We start from the raw sequence: 13,788 nt of genomic DNA, 5'->3' as shown, positions 1-13,788 counted from the left end.
GTAACATTACAGCAAAAAATATATAGTTATGTGCAAAATGTTTGATAATTAATGCATATGAATAATAAAACCTCATATTTTGTGTTTAAAATATAGGCAATCATGCCAGGAGAAAAAAGGTCCTTACTGCTTGATCCTCTTGGTGAGTCTCAAATGGACATTAAAAAATGCCTGGAATCAACACAAGCACAGCTTCTAAAAGTCAGAGTACTATTGTAATATCAACATTTAACTGAAGATGTGCGCTTTCTTTTGAAAGTGGACTAGGTTTTTGTTTTTATCAATACAAATTATGTAATTGCCAGATAAAACTTGAAATTTGTGTTTATGTGCTGGCTCTTATATTTCAGGGCGTTCATGCGCAACAAAGGGTGCAATGTTTCCAGGTGGACTTGTGGCACTGTCCCCCATCCCAGGCAACAAGATTCAACCTCTTGTGGTGTCTTTGCTTTGAAAGTATGCATTTGATTTACAGACTATATTTACCAAACTCATATCACTCAATTATGCAAAAACTTAATCAAACATTACTCAAAACTAAAAACAACTAATTTAGAGTTCATACAACAAAGGACTAAAACAAATTATTGTCTGACAGCAGAATTTTTTGTACGATATATAGGCTAAAGATGGCAAACATTAAAGACATTCTTTATGCACTGTCAACATCTGACATTGTCTATTTCAGTTTGCAGAACATCTTCTTTCAAATGAAGAAATAGATTTCTCAGCAATGGCACACGATATAAATAGGTACAGGCTGCAAATTGCCACCACACTTCTATTAGAGACTGGTAAGTAATATGCACCCAAGAGATGTTATTGCCAACCCAAAGAATGGTCCTGACTGTGCTATCAATGCTATATACAACTCAGTTAAGTTTTACACAGGGAAGAACGATAGAAATTCTTCTGTCTTTGGTTTCACAGATGATTTATCTGACTTGTGCTTTGTTTGTGGGGAAGCATGACACAGACAACAGATGGGTAATTATGTCAGGTCTTGTTAACTAATGCATGTGATGATTAAGAAATATATTGAATTACACATTCGTTGTAAATTATTGTAAATGTGCTGCATTGTATGATCTTGCTTTTTTTTTTTGTTTACCAGATTCAGTGTGACGAGTGTTGCAGGTGGTTCCATCTTGTATGTGTCGGGGAGCCTCCAACCGAAGGTGTCACGTGCTGGTGCCACCTGCGACAGGACCACGCCCCCCTGTCAGCGGAATCACCGTCACCTGCCACGGGTTCATGGACAGCGCTATATCAGCGCCGCCAGCGCAGACCCGAGTGTCAGTCTGTCCCTTGATGCTGCTTCACTCATCAGTCCCGGAGATACTGACTCGCTTGACTATTTGAAACCCCCGCAGAATCGTTTGCCCTCTCCAGCCCGATCGCCGCTCCAGCGCCAGCTGTTTCCATCATCCCCTTCTCCAATAAAGTCTGTCGCTACGCACTTGGCTGTGCTGTCCGATCCTTAACAGTACAGACTGACCAACGCTATGCAGCCAGCGAACGACGAGACGGCATTGAGCCGACTGGAGCGAGCCGAGACCGCCATCAGCAGCCTGTCCGCCGACATCCGGCACCTGATCGAGGTTGGTCAGCAACAACAGCTACAGCAGCAGGAGATGGCCCAAGCCCTCCAGAGACTGTCGGTGGCTGCGTCCCCGGCTGTCACGGCACCCCCGCACCACCCGTCTGCCGAGGCCAGGAGGCTCGTGGACGTCCCGGAGCCCCGCCTCGGCAACATCGAGAAGTTCAACGGCGATCCCAAGCACGTGAGGGCATTCGTGACCAACTGTCGCATAATGTTCAGCCTCCATCCCGTCACGATTGCGTCAGAATCAGCCAAGGTCGGGTTCGTTCTAACCCACCTCGCAGGCGAGGCGCGGCTGTGGGGTCTGGCCGAATATGAAAGGATGGCCCCAGCTTGCGATTCCTTCGACGCCTTCGCGGAGGAATTGCTCTGCCTGTTCGACCTGGGATCCGCCGCCGAAGACGCCGCCGAGGAACTGGCGACGATGCGTCAAGGTAGCCGATCGGTCGCGGAGTACGCCCTTAAGTTCCAGACGTTGGCCGGCAGCAGCGGATGGAACACGCCGGCGCTCGTTAGCACATTCCTAAACGGCCTCGCTGAGTATATGAAAGACGAACTGGTGTCTTACGATCGCCCGCGAACCCTGAAGGGCGCGATGGACTTGGCGGCCCGAGTAGACCGGCGATCCGGACGCGGCGGCGCGCTCGGGAGAGGAGGTCCCCGCGGAACCCGTGTGGTCACATTCCTCCGTCTGCTGGGGACCCGTCATCCACACCACCCGCCGCCGAGCCCATGGATCTGGGAGGGGCTCGGGTTCCCTCGGAGGAGCACCGTCGACGCCTCTCACTGGGCTTGTGTTTTTACTGTGGGGAGGGGGGTCATCGGGTGGCGGGGTGCCCGTTAAAAGGCCGGAGCTCACGCGGCGTCGGGGGATCCGCGTGAGCTCGACCAGCACCGGCTCTTCCAGCCCCAACACGCTCATGCTACAGGCACGCGTCCAGCTCGCGGCGGGCGACCAGAACGTGGCGGCCTTGGTGGATTCCGGCGCGGAGGGGAACATCATGGACATTAGCCTGGCGCGTCAGTGGGGTGTCGGCTTCCTCCCTCTGAGCCCGTCCATTCCCGCGCGTGCCATCGATGGCCGTCTGATTGGCGAGATGGCTTTCGTGACGGAACCAGTTAAGTTACTGCTCTCCGGCAATCACCACGAGACCATCCAGTTTTTTCTTCTTTCCCTCCCAGGACAGCAGCTCATACTGGGGCACCTTTGGTTGCGGCAGCACAACCCGGTGCTGGACTGGGAGGTGGGGGTTGTTCAGCAGTGGAGCGAACGCTGCCATCGAGTGTGCCTGAAGGCGGCCACCAGCCCACTCGGCAGAGCCCCGCCCAGGTACAGTCCCGACATCTCCACTGTCCCAGCATTTTATCACGAACTCAAGGATGTTTTTAGTAAAGCCAGGGCCGCTTCTCTTCCTCCACACCGGTCCTACGATTGCGCCATCGAGCTGTTGCCCGGCACCTTCCCTCCCAAGGGACGCGTCTACTCCCTGTCCGATCCTGAGCACCGGGCTATGGAGGAATACATCCGGGAGTCCCTGGCAGCCGGTATCATACGGCCGTCCTCTTCACCTACGGAGAGAAGAAGGAGGGCACGCTCCGCCCGTGTATCGACTACTGGGGAATAAACGAGATCACTGTAAAGAACCGATACCCTCTGCCTCTTCTTTCTTCCGCCTTTGAGAGCCTTCAGGGTGCCACCATCTTCACAAAGCTGGATCTTCGCAACGCCTACCACCTGATCCGCATCCGGGAGGGAGACGAGTGGAAGATGGCTTTCAACACCCCGAGCTGACACTACGAGTACTTGGTGGTTCCGTTTGGGCTCACCAACGCCCCAGCGGTTTTCCAGTCCCTGATAAACGACGTGTTACGAGACATGCTGGACAAATTCGTGTTCGTTTATTTGGACGACATCCTCATCTTCTTCCGCTCGCTCCCTGAGCACATCAAGCATGTTCGGGCGGTGCTGCGACGCCTCCTAGAGAATTCGCTCTACGTGAAGGCAGAGAAGTGCGAGTTCCACGCCTCCTCTGTCAAATTCCTCGGCTACGTGGTGCGTGAGGGATCCATCGAAATGGACCCTGGGAAGGTGGAGGCGGTCACATCATGGCCTGTTCCCGAGCCAGGCAAGCGGCTGCAACAATTCTTAGGATTCGTGAACTTTTATCGCCGTTTTATCCGTGGATACAGCACGGCGGCCGCGCCACTCACCGCCCTTACCAGCCCCGCCTCCCCGTACAAATGGACAGAACGGGCGGAACAGGCATTTCAGGAGCTTAAGAGGAGGTTCACATCCGCTCCCATCCTCAGAGTTCCCGATCCCGACAGACAGTTCGTGGTCGAAGTGAACGCCTCGAACGTGGGTGTCGGGGCGGTGTTGTCTCAACGTAGCCGCCAAGACGATCGTCTCCACCCGTGCTCCTTCTTTTCTCGCCGTGTGTCAGCCTCAGAACGGAACTCTGACATCGGTAATCGGGAGCTCCTCGCCGTCAAGTTGGCTTTGGAGGAGTGGCGGCATTGGCTGGAGGGCGCCACCACTCCGTTCATTGTCTGGACCGACCACCGCAACTTGGAGTATCTGAGATCGGCCAAGAGACTGAACGTGAGACAAGCACGGTGGGCTCTGTTCTTTGACCGGTTTGAGTTCTCTCTTTCCTACAGACCGGGTTCCCGTAACGCGAAGGCGGACGCCCTGTCGCGTTTGTTTCCTGGTGGGGAGGAGGGACAGGGTCCGCCTCCCACTATCCTCCCGAGCTCGGTTCGGGTGGCGGCTCTTACATGGGAGATCGAACGCCAAGTGGAAGCCACATCACGCGATCAACCCGGCCCCAGCAACTGCCCGGAGGGTCGCCTGTTCGTCCCTGAAGGCCTGTGATCGTCCGTGCTGCAATGGGCGCACGACTCACGCCTGGCCTGTCATCCCGGCGCTGCACGCACGAGGTACGTGGTGGCGCAGCGTTTCTGGTGGCCCACCTGGCAAGTGGACACCAGCGATTACGTCAGAGCCTGCTCAATTTGTAACCGCTACAAGTCGTCTACTCGTCCTCCGGCCGGGCTGCTTCAACCCTTGCCGGTTCCCCAGCGTCCCTGGTCTCACCTGTCAATCGACTTTGTCACGGGCCTCCCCCCCTCTGAGGGAAACACGGTGGTCCTCACGGTGGTGGACCGTTTCAGCAAGATGACGCATTTCATCCCTCTGCCTAAGCTCCCATCTGCGAAGCAGACTGCGTCCATCATGGTGCGGGAGGTGTTTCGTCACCACGGTCTCCCACAGGACATCGTGTCGGACCGAGGTCCTCAATTCGCTTCCACCTTCTGGACGGAGTTCTGCCGACACCTCGGCGCCACGGCCAGCCTCTCATCGGGGTTTCACCCTCAGTCCACTGGTCAAGGGGAGCGCCTGAACCAGGAACTGGGCAGGTCTCTCCGATGCATGGCCGCCGGGGACCAGCGCAGGTGGGTCCAACAGCTTCCCTGGGTGGAGTATGCTCACAATTCCCTCCCCAGCTCGGCCACGGGACTTTCGCCTTTCCACTGCGTCTTCGGGTACCAGCCACCCTTGTTCACCCACCAGGAGCGTGGTGCGGCGTGCCCGTCGGCCCAGACTTGTGTCCGCCGTTGTCATCGTGCCTGGGCGAGGGGCCGGGTCACTCTTCTCCGCTCTGTTTCAGGCTACGCCCGCCAGGCGAACAAGCAACGGACACCGGCTCCGGAGTACAGAGTGGGGCAGCGTGTGTGGCTCTCGACGCGAGATTTGCCGCTGCGAGCAGGATCCCGCAAACTGGCGCCCCGCTTTGTTGGACCGTTCCCTATTCTGAAGGTGATTGGCCCGGCCGCAGTCCGTCTGCTCCTTCCGGACTCCATGAAGGTTCATCCCACGTTCCACGTGTCCCGTGTGCGGCCCATCCATGAGAGCGCGTTGGCGCCGGCGCCCGTTCCGCCGCCGCCCCAGCTCGTCGATGGGGGTCCGGCTTACGCTGTCCGCTCCCTGCTCCGATCGCGGCGGCGCGGTCGTGGCCTCCAATACCTCGTGGATTGGGAGGGTTATGACGACGCGCACCGCTCCTGGGTTCCGAGCCGCTGGATACTCGACCGTTCGCTCATCACGGAGTTCCATCGCTGCCATCCGGACCAACCGGGTCCTCGGCGCGGGCGCCCGAGGAGGGACGAGGGGACCAGGGGTGAGGGTCCGGGGAGGTCTTGCCCGCCGGTACCGGGGTCTTCTGCCCCCGCGTCCGTCGATCCTGCGTCTGGCGAGGTGTCGGACGTTTCGGCGGTGTGCTGACCCCTCCATCTGGCCGCCCGGGGTATCGCCTTCCTTTTTTTTGTGTTTTGTTGTTTTCGGTTCCTGGGGACGTCGGGAGCCGTCCCTTGTGGGGGGGGGGGGGTTCTGTCAAGTGCTGGTGCCACCTGCGACAGGACCACGCCCCCCTGTCAGCGGAATCACCGTCACCTGCCACGGGTTCATGGACAGCGCTATATCAGCACCGCCAGCGCAGACCCGAGTGTCAGTCTGTCCCTTGATGCTGCTTCGCTCATCAGTCCCGGAGATACTGACTCGCTTGACTATTTGAAACCCCGCAGAATCGTTTGTCCTCTCCAGCCCGATCGCCGCTCCAGCACCAGCTGTTCCCATCATCCCCTTCTCCAATAAAGTCTGTCGCTACGCACTTGGCTGTACTGTCCGATCCTTAACAGAAGGCTCTTTTTTGTGTACATGTACAGAAATGAAATGCTAAATATTTGAAGCTTGCTTGATGACCATTTTGCTTTTTTTTAATTAATTTTTTTTATTTTTTTATTTTATTATTTAAAAAATATATTTTTTTTTTTTCTTAATAAAGTTTAAAGTCATTATTTTTGATGTATGATATATGATTTGTCAGGCAGGGGACAAGACGGAGGACCCGGATGCAGAGTCGTTTCTTTCTGGGATTTATTCCAGCAAGCACACTGAGCAAAAGTACAAATCAAATCGCCTCTTGCGAGGGAAAACACGTGGCAAAAAGTACAAACAAAAGGTGTCGCACTGAGGCGAGTCAAAAGGCTAAAAGTACAAATCAAAACGCCTCTTACGAGGGAAAACACGTAGCAAAAAGTACCAACCAAAGGCGTCGCACTGGGGCGAGACAAAAAGGCGATGGGGACCAAGGCACAAACAAAAGCGTCGCTCGGTGGCGAGACAAAAAGGAGGGTTCTTACAGAGAGCTCGGACATCAAGGGATCGCTGGTGGTCGGGACGAGGCAAGACACACTGGCACAAGACAAGGGAAAGACACGGACTAAATACACACAAAAGGGCGGGGACACAGGTGATGACAATTAGTGTCAATTACGCAGGTGCACACAATCGGGATCAGGGAAGACAAGACAACCAAACACCGAGGAAGGAAACACGAACTGAAACGGAAGGGATGACAAAATAAAACCGGAAGTAAAGTTACGACAATCGACGAGACAAAAAACTGGAAAAATAAACGCGACCGCATGACATGATTAAGAAACAAAGTTGTTTGACCAAAATAAGGCCAAAGACATTGATAAAGTGCAGTAATAACAGTATCACTGCACAAATCATCAGAAAAAAACAGCTGGAGTCCAGCACTCACCGTTCTCAAAATAAGGGGGGGGGGGGGGGGGGGGACACATCCTCACGGGGCCGCCGTGAGGATGTGTTCCTCCCTGTAATTTGGCCTAGGAATGAGGGAACCTCTTCAAATTTGCCACACTACCTGAACAGACCCCCAGGAAGACAGAAAAAAAGCCAGTCGATGTCCAGGACTCACCGTTCTCAAAATAAGGGGAGGGAACATATTCTCACGGGGCACCTGTGAGGATATGTTCCCCCCCTGTAACTTGGGCTAGGAATGAGGGAACCTGTTCAAATTTGCCACACTACCTGAGCAGACCCCCAGGAAGACAGAAAAAAAAAACAGTTGGAGTCTAAGACTCACCGTTCTCAAAATAAGAGGGGGGAACATATCCTCACGGGGCCGCCGTGAGGATATGTTCCCCCCCTGTAATTTGGCCTAGGAATGAGGGAATCTGTTCAAATTTGCCACACTACCTTAACAGACCCCCAGTGTTGGGTCTAAATACGATTAGACATTAAATCACTCGCTGGAATGAAGAGGAGAAGACAACCAGAACAGGTTTACTCGCGAGGAGAACGATAGAGCAAGCAATCTCAGTTACAACCTCCATCAGTTCTGAGTCTTTACTCCACGTGCCCCTCTTTTTAATGTTATGGTTGCCCTGGTTACAGAGGCGTTGCTACACTAAAGGGAGGGGGGATTGTGTCTGTAGCAACGCTGATTAGCAAAAGAATGTAGTGTGGTGTGAATTAGCACTTCGCTGTTGGCTCTTGACCCCCCGCAGAGGCCGTCCGCAGCTGTCTTCCTTCACAGTTGGCTGACCTGTCCTCGAGGTCAACAAATGTCCTGACGCACGTTGATTGCCGCTTTGCTGTGGAACAAATGCAACTAGACCTTTGCTAACTTTATCTACTTGGTAATTAACACACAATAGTAATAAGTAACTTGTCCTAAACATTTCAACACACATTAAGCAAACGTGAGGTAACCGGTATGCAGTTCCTTAAACAAACATTGAGTAAATATGGGATAACTTTAATGCAACTACTTCTAACTGTATGTATCCCTTAACAAAGAAAAACAGGTCTGATAAACTACAATCTATGAACCAAACCTATATCTAAATAGAAGGAATGAAGTTCCTGTGAATCAAACAAAGAGCATTTCACCTATGCAAATAAGCCCTGCTCATTGTTAGTGAAGGACTCTTACGGGAACCAAAACACACAGACAACATAAGGACAGGAAATGATACAAATGGCTGACAGGGATCAAAAGACATCCCTATCACATAAAAGGAACAAAGAGAGAAAAGGAAAAGATAAACTCGTAAAGGCGAGGCCTCCAGGTCTGGCAGGCCAAAGCTTCACTTAAAATTATTCCAACACCCAGGAAGACAGAAAAAAAGCCAGTCGATGTCCAGGACTCACCATTCTCAAAATGGGATGGGGGCACAAATATTCACGGCTTGACATTTTTTATAGCGTTCCTGTTACAATTTTTACCCCACCACCTTTCACTTTGCTTGGGACAAAAGGAGCCTTCAGAACTGAAATTTCTTCAATTATTCATTCAAATCAATTCACTCAAATCATTCTCGTTATGAAAGATTTGATCACAAAACGTGTGTGACTTTTTCTTGAATGAACACGTTTGACATTGCTAGAGTGTCAGCTTTCATTTTAAAGCAAATTAATAAATGCAACAATATTAATTTGCTTTGAAAATACCTGAGTAATAAAATGCATATTATCCATCCATCCATCCATTTTTTTGTACCGTTCTGTCCCCACGGGAGCCTATCCCAGCCGTCACTGGGCAGTAGGCAGGGGACACCCTGAACTGGTTGCCAGCCAATCGCAGCTTTGTAAATATTACCGTATTGGCCCGAATATAAGACGTCCCTGAATATAAGACAACCACCTCTTTTTCAAGACTCAAGTTTTAAAAAAGACTTTTTGAACACCAAATTTAATTTTTATACAGAAAATAATTACAGCACACCTGAAACAAATGATTATGACAATATATTTGAGAGAAAAAGCATGTTATTTTGCCTCATTCAAATCATGCATCTCATTGTCCGATCCACCGCTTTACCGTCATTTTATCTTGCTGTTATTTACCGTTCACCCGGGGCTTACTCTGGCTTCCTGGATGAATTTTCAGAATTTGTGGCTGATCTAGTGACAAATGTAGATAATATAATTATCATGGGTGATTTCAACATCCACATGAATTTACTGTCAGAACCACTGACTTCGGCGTTTCAGACATTAATTGATACGTTTGGTTTTACGCAAGCCGTACAGGCAGCAACGCATAAGAATGGAAATAACTTAGATCTGGTATTATCCCGGGGACTAGCAACCTCAAATATAGCAGTACTGCTACACTACTGTTTTGTCTGATCCTTTCTTAATAAAATCTGAAATTTTAGTTCCTTGTCAAAGACAAGAGAGCAATCAGAATTATAGCAGCCGTAATTTTAACTCCATGACTGCAACTGCGCTATCTGAGTTACTGTCGCCATATTTCCCGCATACATCGGCTCTATTGATAATCTTACAAATGAATTCAATGCGACATTATTAAAAGTCATCAACTCTGTGGCGCCACTACGTCTGAAAACTCGCCGTAGATGGCCAACTCCGTGGTTCACAGATGAAACACGTACGCTTAAGCAATTATGTAGAAAGCATGAGCGCAGATGGCGTTTAACCAAACTTGAGGTTTTCCATCAGGCATGGAAGGACAGCCTCCTGAAATATAAAGATGCGCTTATCTTAGCAAAAACTCGTTATTTTTTGCAAGTCATTAATCTCAATAAAAACAATCCTAAATACCTATTTGATACAGTGGCAAAGCTAACTACGCCAGCCGACCCCCAATAGCTCCTTCGACTCAGCTGACGAGTTTTTTGAAATTTTTTGCTCAAAAGATTGAGTCCATCAGGGACGAGATCAAGAATACCATTCCAATCGATCAGTCGATACCGCCGGTTACTAGCGCTGGTGATCATGCAATAACCCTCTCAAATTTTAAAAGCCTGTCCCTTGAAAGGCTTACACAATTGGTTAGTGCAGCTAAACAAACAACATGTTTACTTGACCCGCTTCCAGCCAAACTACTTAAAGAATCATTTCCAATTGTCACGTCTCGTCCCCAACTGCTCCACTATGTGTCTGTTGTCTTGGTTTCTGTCTGTGTGCTCGCCCCTCCCCTCCTGTGTGTCCATGATCAGTGTGATTATTCCCACCTGCCTCTCGTTAACCTGTCATGTATATAAGTCCTGTCTGCCCCTCACTCCTGGTCGGATCATTGGTTGCTGTCGTTCGGTGTTGTCGTACTGTCTTGATGCCGTCATGTCCTGCTGTCTTCTTGTTTCACGTCCCGGTCAGTCAGTCAAGTTATTGTTTGTTAAGTCATGTCAGTTTGCCTTTTGAGTTGCTTCAATAAACCCTGGTCCAAGCTGGACTTGGTCGTCCTGCTCCATGTCCCACCCGACCGTGACAGAATGATCCGACCATCACAGCGACCAGCGCTTGGACCACCCCCCCCCCCCCCTCCATCAGATCCTGCTGCGATGCCCAATCCACGACCGCCAATCCGTGTATGTTCCAGCGCCATGGGCTTCGCGGCATCGTTGGGACTCTGCTGCCGGAACGCCGGACCCGTGGCCACCATCGGACTTTGTTCCGGCGACGCTGGACCCGCGGCCGCCATCGGAGTGCTTCTGGCGCCAGCGGCTTTGCGGCCGCGATCGGACTCTGGTGCCGCGACGCCGGACCCACGGCCGCCGTTGGAGTGCCTCCCGGCGTCATCAGACTCACGGCCGCCATCGGGCTCCACCCCAGCGTCGCAGGACCCGCGAACGTCAGCAGACATCCAAGCCAGCTGCTTCGGACCCGCGATCGTCCCTGGCTCCACTCCCACTGCTGCGGCGCGTGATGGCTCGCCGCCGCGCACAGCCCCGCCTTCCGAATGCCGCCGATCACGGTACGGACTTTGTGAGTGGCCGCCGATCGCGGTACAGACTTCCGGAGTCGCCGCCAATTGCCGTACGGACTTCCTGAGTTGCCGCCGATCGCGGCACAGACTTCCAAGTCGCCGCCCGAGTGCGGTTCGGTTCCCCAAGTCGCCGCCCGAGCGCGGTTCTGTTCCCCGAAGTCGCCGCCCGAGTGCGGTTCTGTCCCCGAAGTCGCCGCCCGAGTGCGGTTCTGTCCCCGAAGTCGCCGCCCGAGTGCGGTTCTGTCCCCGAAGTCGCCGCCCAAGTGCGGTTCTGTCCCCCAAGTCGCCGCCCGAGTGCGGTGCGGTTCGGTTCCCCAAGTCGCCGCCCGAGTGCGGTGCGGTTCGGTTCCCCAAGTCGCCGCCCGAGTGCGGTGCGGTTCGGTTCCCCAAGTCGCCGCCTGAGTGCGGTTCGGTTCCCCAAGTCGCCGCCCGAGTGCGGTTCGGTTCCCCAAGTCGCCGCCCGAGTGCGGTGCGGTTCGGTTCCCCAAATCGCCGCCCGTGTGCGGTTCGGTTCCCCAAGTCGCCGCCCGAGTGCGGTTTGGTTCCCCTAGTTTTTTTTTTTGGGACGTCGGGAGCCGTCCCTTGTGGGGGGGGGGGTTCTGTCACGTCTCGTCCCCAACTGCTCCACTATGTGTCTGTTGTCTTGGTTTCTGTCTGTGTGCTCGCCCCTCCCCTCCTGTGTGTCCATGATCAGTGTGATTATTCCCACCTGCCTCTCGTTAACCTGTCATGTATATAAGTCCTGTCTGCCCCTCACTCCCGGTCGGATCATTGGTTGCTGTCGTTCGGGATTGTCGTACTGGCTTGATGCCGTCATGTCCTGCTGTCTTCTTGTTTCCCGTCCCGGTCAGTCAGTCAAGTTATTGTTTGTTAAGTCATGTCAGTTTGCCTTTTGAGTTCACCAATAAACCCTGGTCCAAGCCGCACTTGGTCGTCCTGCTCCATGCTCCACCCGACCGTGACACCAATTTTAGGACCGTCCGTCTTAAATATGATCAATCTGTCTGTCTCCTCTGGGATAGTGCCAACAGCCTTTAAAACCGCTATTATCAAACCGTTACTTAACCGAGCAAATCTTGACCCGGACTGTCTCAGTAATTATAGGCCAGTTTCAAACCTCCCATTCATGGCAAAACTTCTTGAAAAAGTCGTAGCGCAGCAGCTTATTGATTACATGGTCACTAATAATCGATATGACTCTTTTCAGTCTGGTTTTAGAGCTAATCATTCCACAGAGACAGCACGTGCTAAAGTGACTAATGATCTCCTCATAGCTATGGATTCAAATACGTCGTCTGTATTGTTACTACTCGATCTTAGTGCTGCCTTTGACCTGTAGACTTCGATATTTTATTAGGGCGTCTTAAAAGTTGTGTTGGTATTTCAGGGTCAGAACTAGGCTGGTTCCTTTCCTATCTATAAAACAGGACGCACCGAGTGGTCCATGGCAATACCTCCTCTGAGCTCTATAATGTTACGTGAGGTGTCCCACAGGGATCGGTACTCGGACCGATTCTATTTAATATTTATATGATTCCGCTTGGGGACATAATACGTAAATATAATATTAGTTTTCAATGCTACGCGGATGACACCCAATTATATATGCCGTTATCGATGACAGATCCGCGGGACTGTTGTAATCTTGAGGCGTGCCTTGCGGAGATCAAGCAATGGATGTCGCTCAACTTCCTTCGTCTTAACCCAGATAAAACTGAGATGTTGATAATTGGTCCTACTCGTTATCAACACTTATTTAAGGAAACCACTATAACTATAGATAACCGCACTATCGCTCAGAGTGATACTGTAACTAATCTCGGGGTAATATTTGACCAAACGCTCTCCTTTCAAAAACACATTACGAATATAACCAGAATTGCGTTTTTTCACCTTCGTAATATTGCTAAGATTCGTCCGATACTCTCGACCGGGGATGCGGAAACTATTATACATGTGTTCGTCACGTCGTGCCTGGATGACTGTAATGTATTATTCTCTGGTCTTCCTAAGTCCCTCATCAAAAGTCTACAGTTAGTACAAAATGCTGCTGCGAGGCTGCTCTCACGAACAAGAAAATTGAATCACATTACCCCAATATTAGCCAACTTACATTGGCTCCCGGTCCATTTAAGATGTGACTTCAAGGTTCTTCTATTAACCTATAAATCACTGCATGGCTTAGCGCCTTCATAGCTCATCGACCTAGTCGTTCCTTATGTTCCTTCTCGTAACCTTCGTTCGCAAAACGCTAGTTTTTTAGTTACACCGAGGGCCAAGAAAATGTCTGCAGGTTCTAGACCATTCTCTATTCGGGCTCCAGAGCTTTGGAATACCCTACCAATGGATATTAGAACTGCTACTTCAGTAGAAACATTTAACACAAGTTTAAAGACACATTTCTATGAGATGGCCTTTAACTAACTTGTAATGGCCGATTCGGCCGGAGTTTGTTTTTGTTCACTCTCCCCACCCCCCTCCCTGGCTGGGGAGAGGGTTAGGTGGCGCAAAAGCTGATAGCGGCTAGCTGGATTCTCGGGGACCAATTCAAGATGAGGAAACTGCAGCTCAACCTCCATG

At 51.4% G+C, this 13,788-nt stretch overlaps 2 long non-coding RNA genes across 3 annotated transcripts in view; one reads left to right on the top strand and one right to left on the bottom strand.

Annotated features, from left to right (window-relative positions):
• Positions 1-13,788, bottom strand: part of LOC137840466 (uncharacterized) — a 38,358-nt gene that overhangs the window by 21,928 nt on the left and 2,642 nt on the right. The gene's annotated exons all lie outside the window — the stretch shown is intronic.
• On the top strand, positions 320-967 carry LOC137840487 (uncharacterized). Its single transcript, XR_011087164.1, has 3 exons — positions 320-456; positions 689-794; positions 931-967. It is a non-coding gene; the product is annotated as an uncharacterized lncRNA (long non-coding RNA).

The sequence above is a fragment of the Syngnathus scovelli genome, chromosome 7 (genome assembly GCF_024217435.2).
Source record: "Syngnathus scovelli strain Florida chromosome 7, RoL_Ssco_1.2, whole genome shotgun sequence".
In the NCBI taxonomy this organism is placed as follows: Eukaryota; Metazoa; Chordata; class Actinopteri; order Syngnathiformes; family Syngnathidae; genus Syngnathus; species Syngnathus scovelli.
The sequence above is the reverse complement of the archived record's forward strand: the minus strand, read 5'-3'. Positions and strand labels throughout refer to the sequence as shown.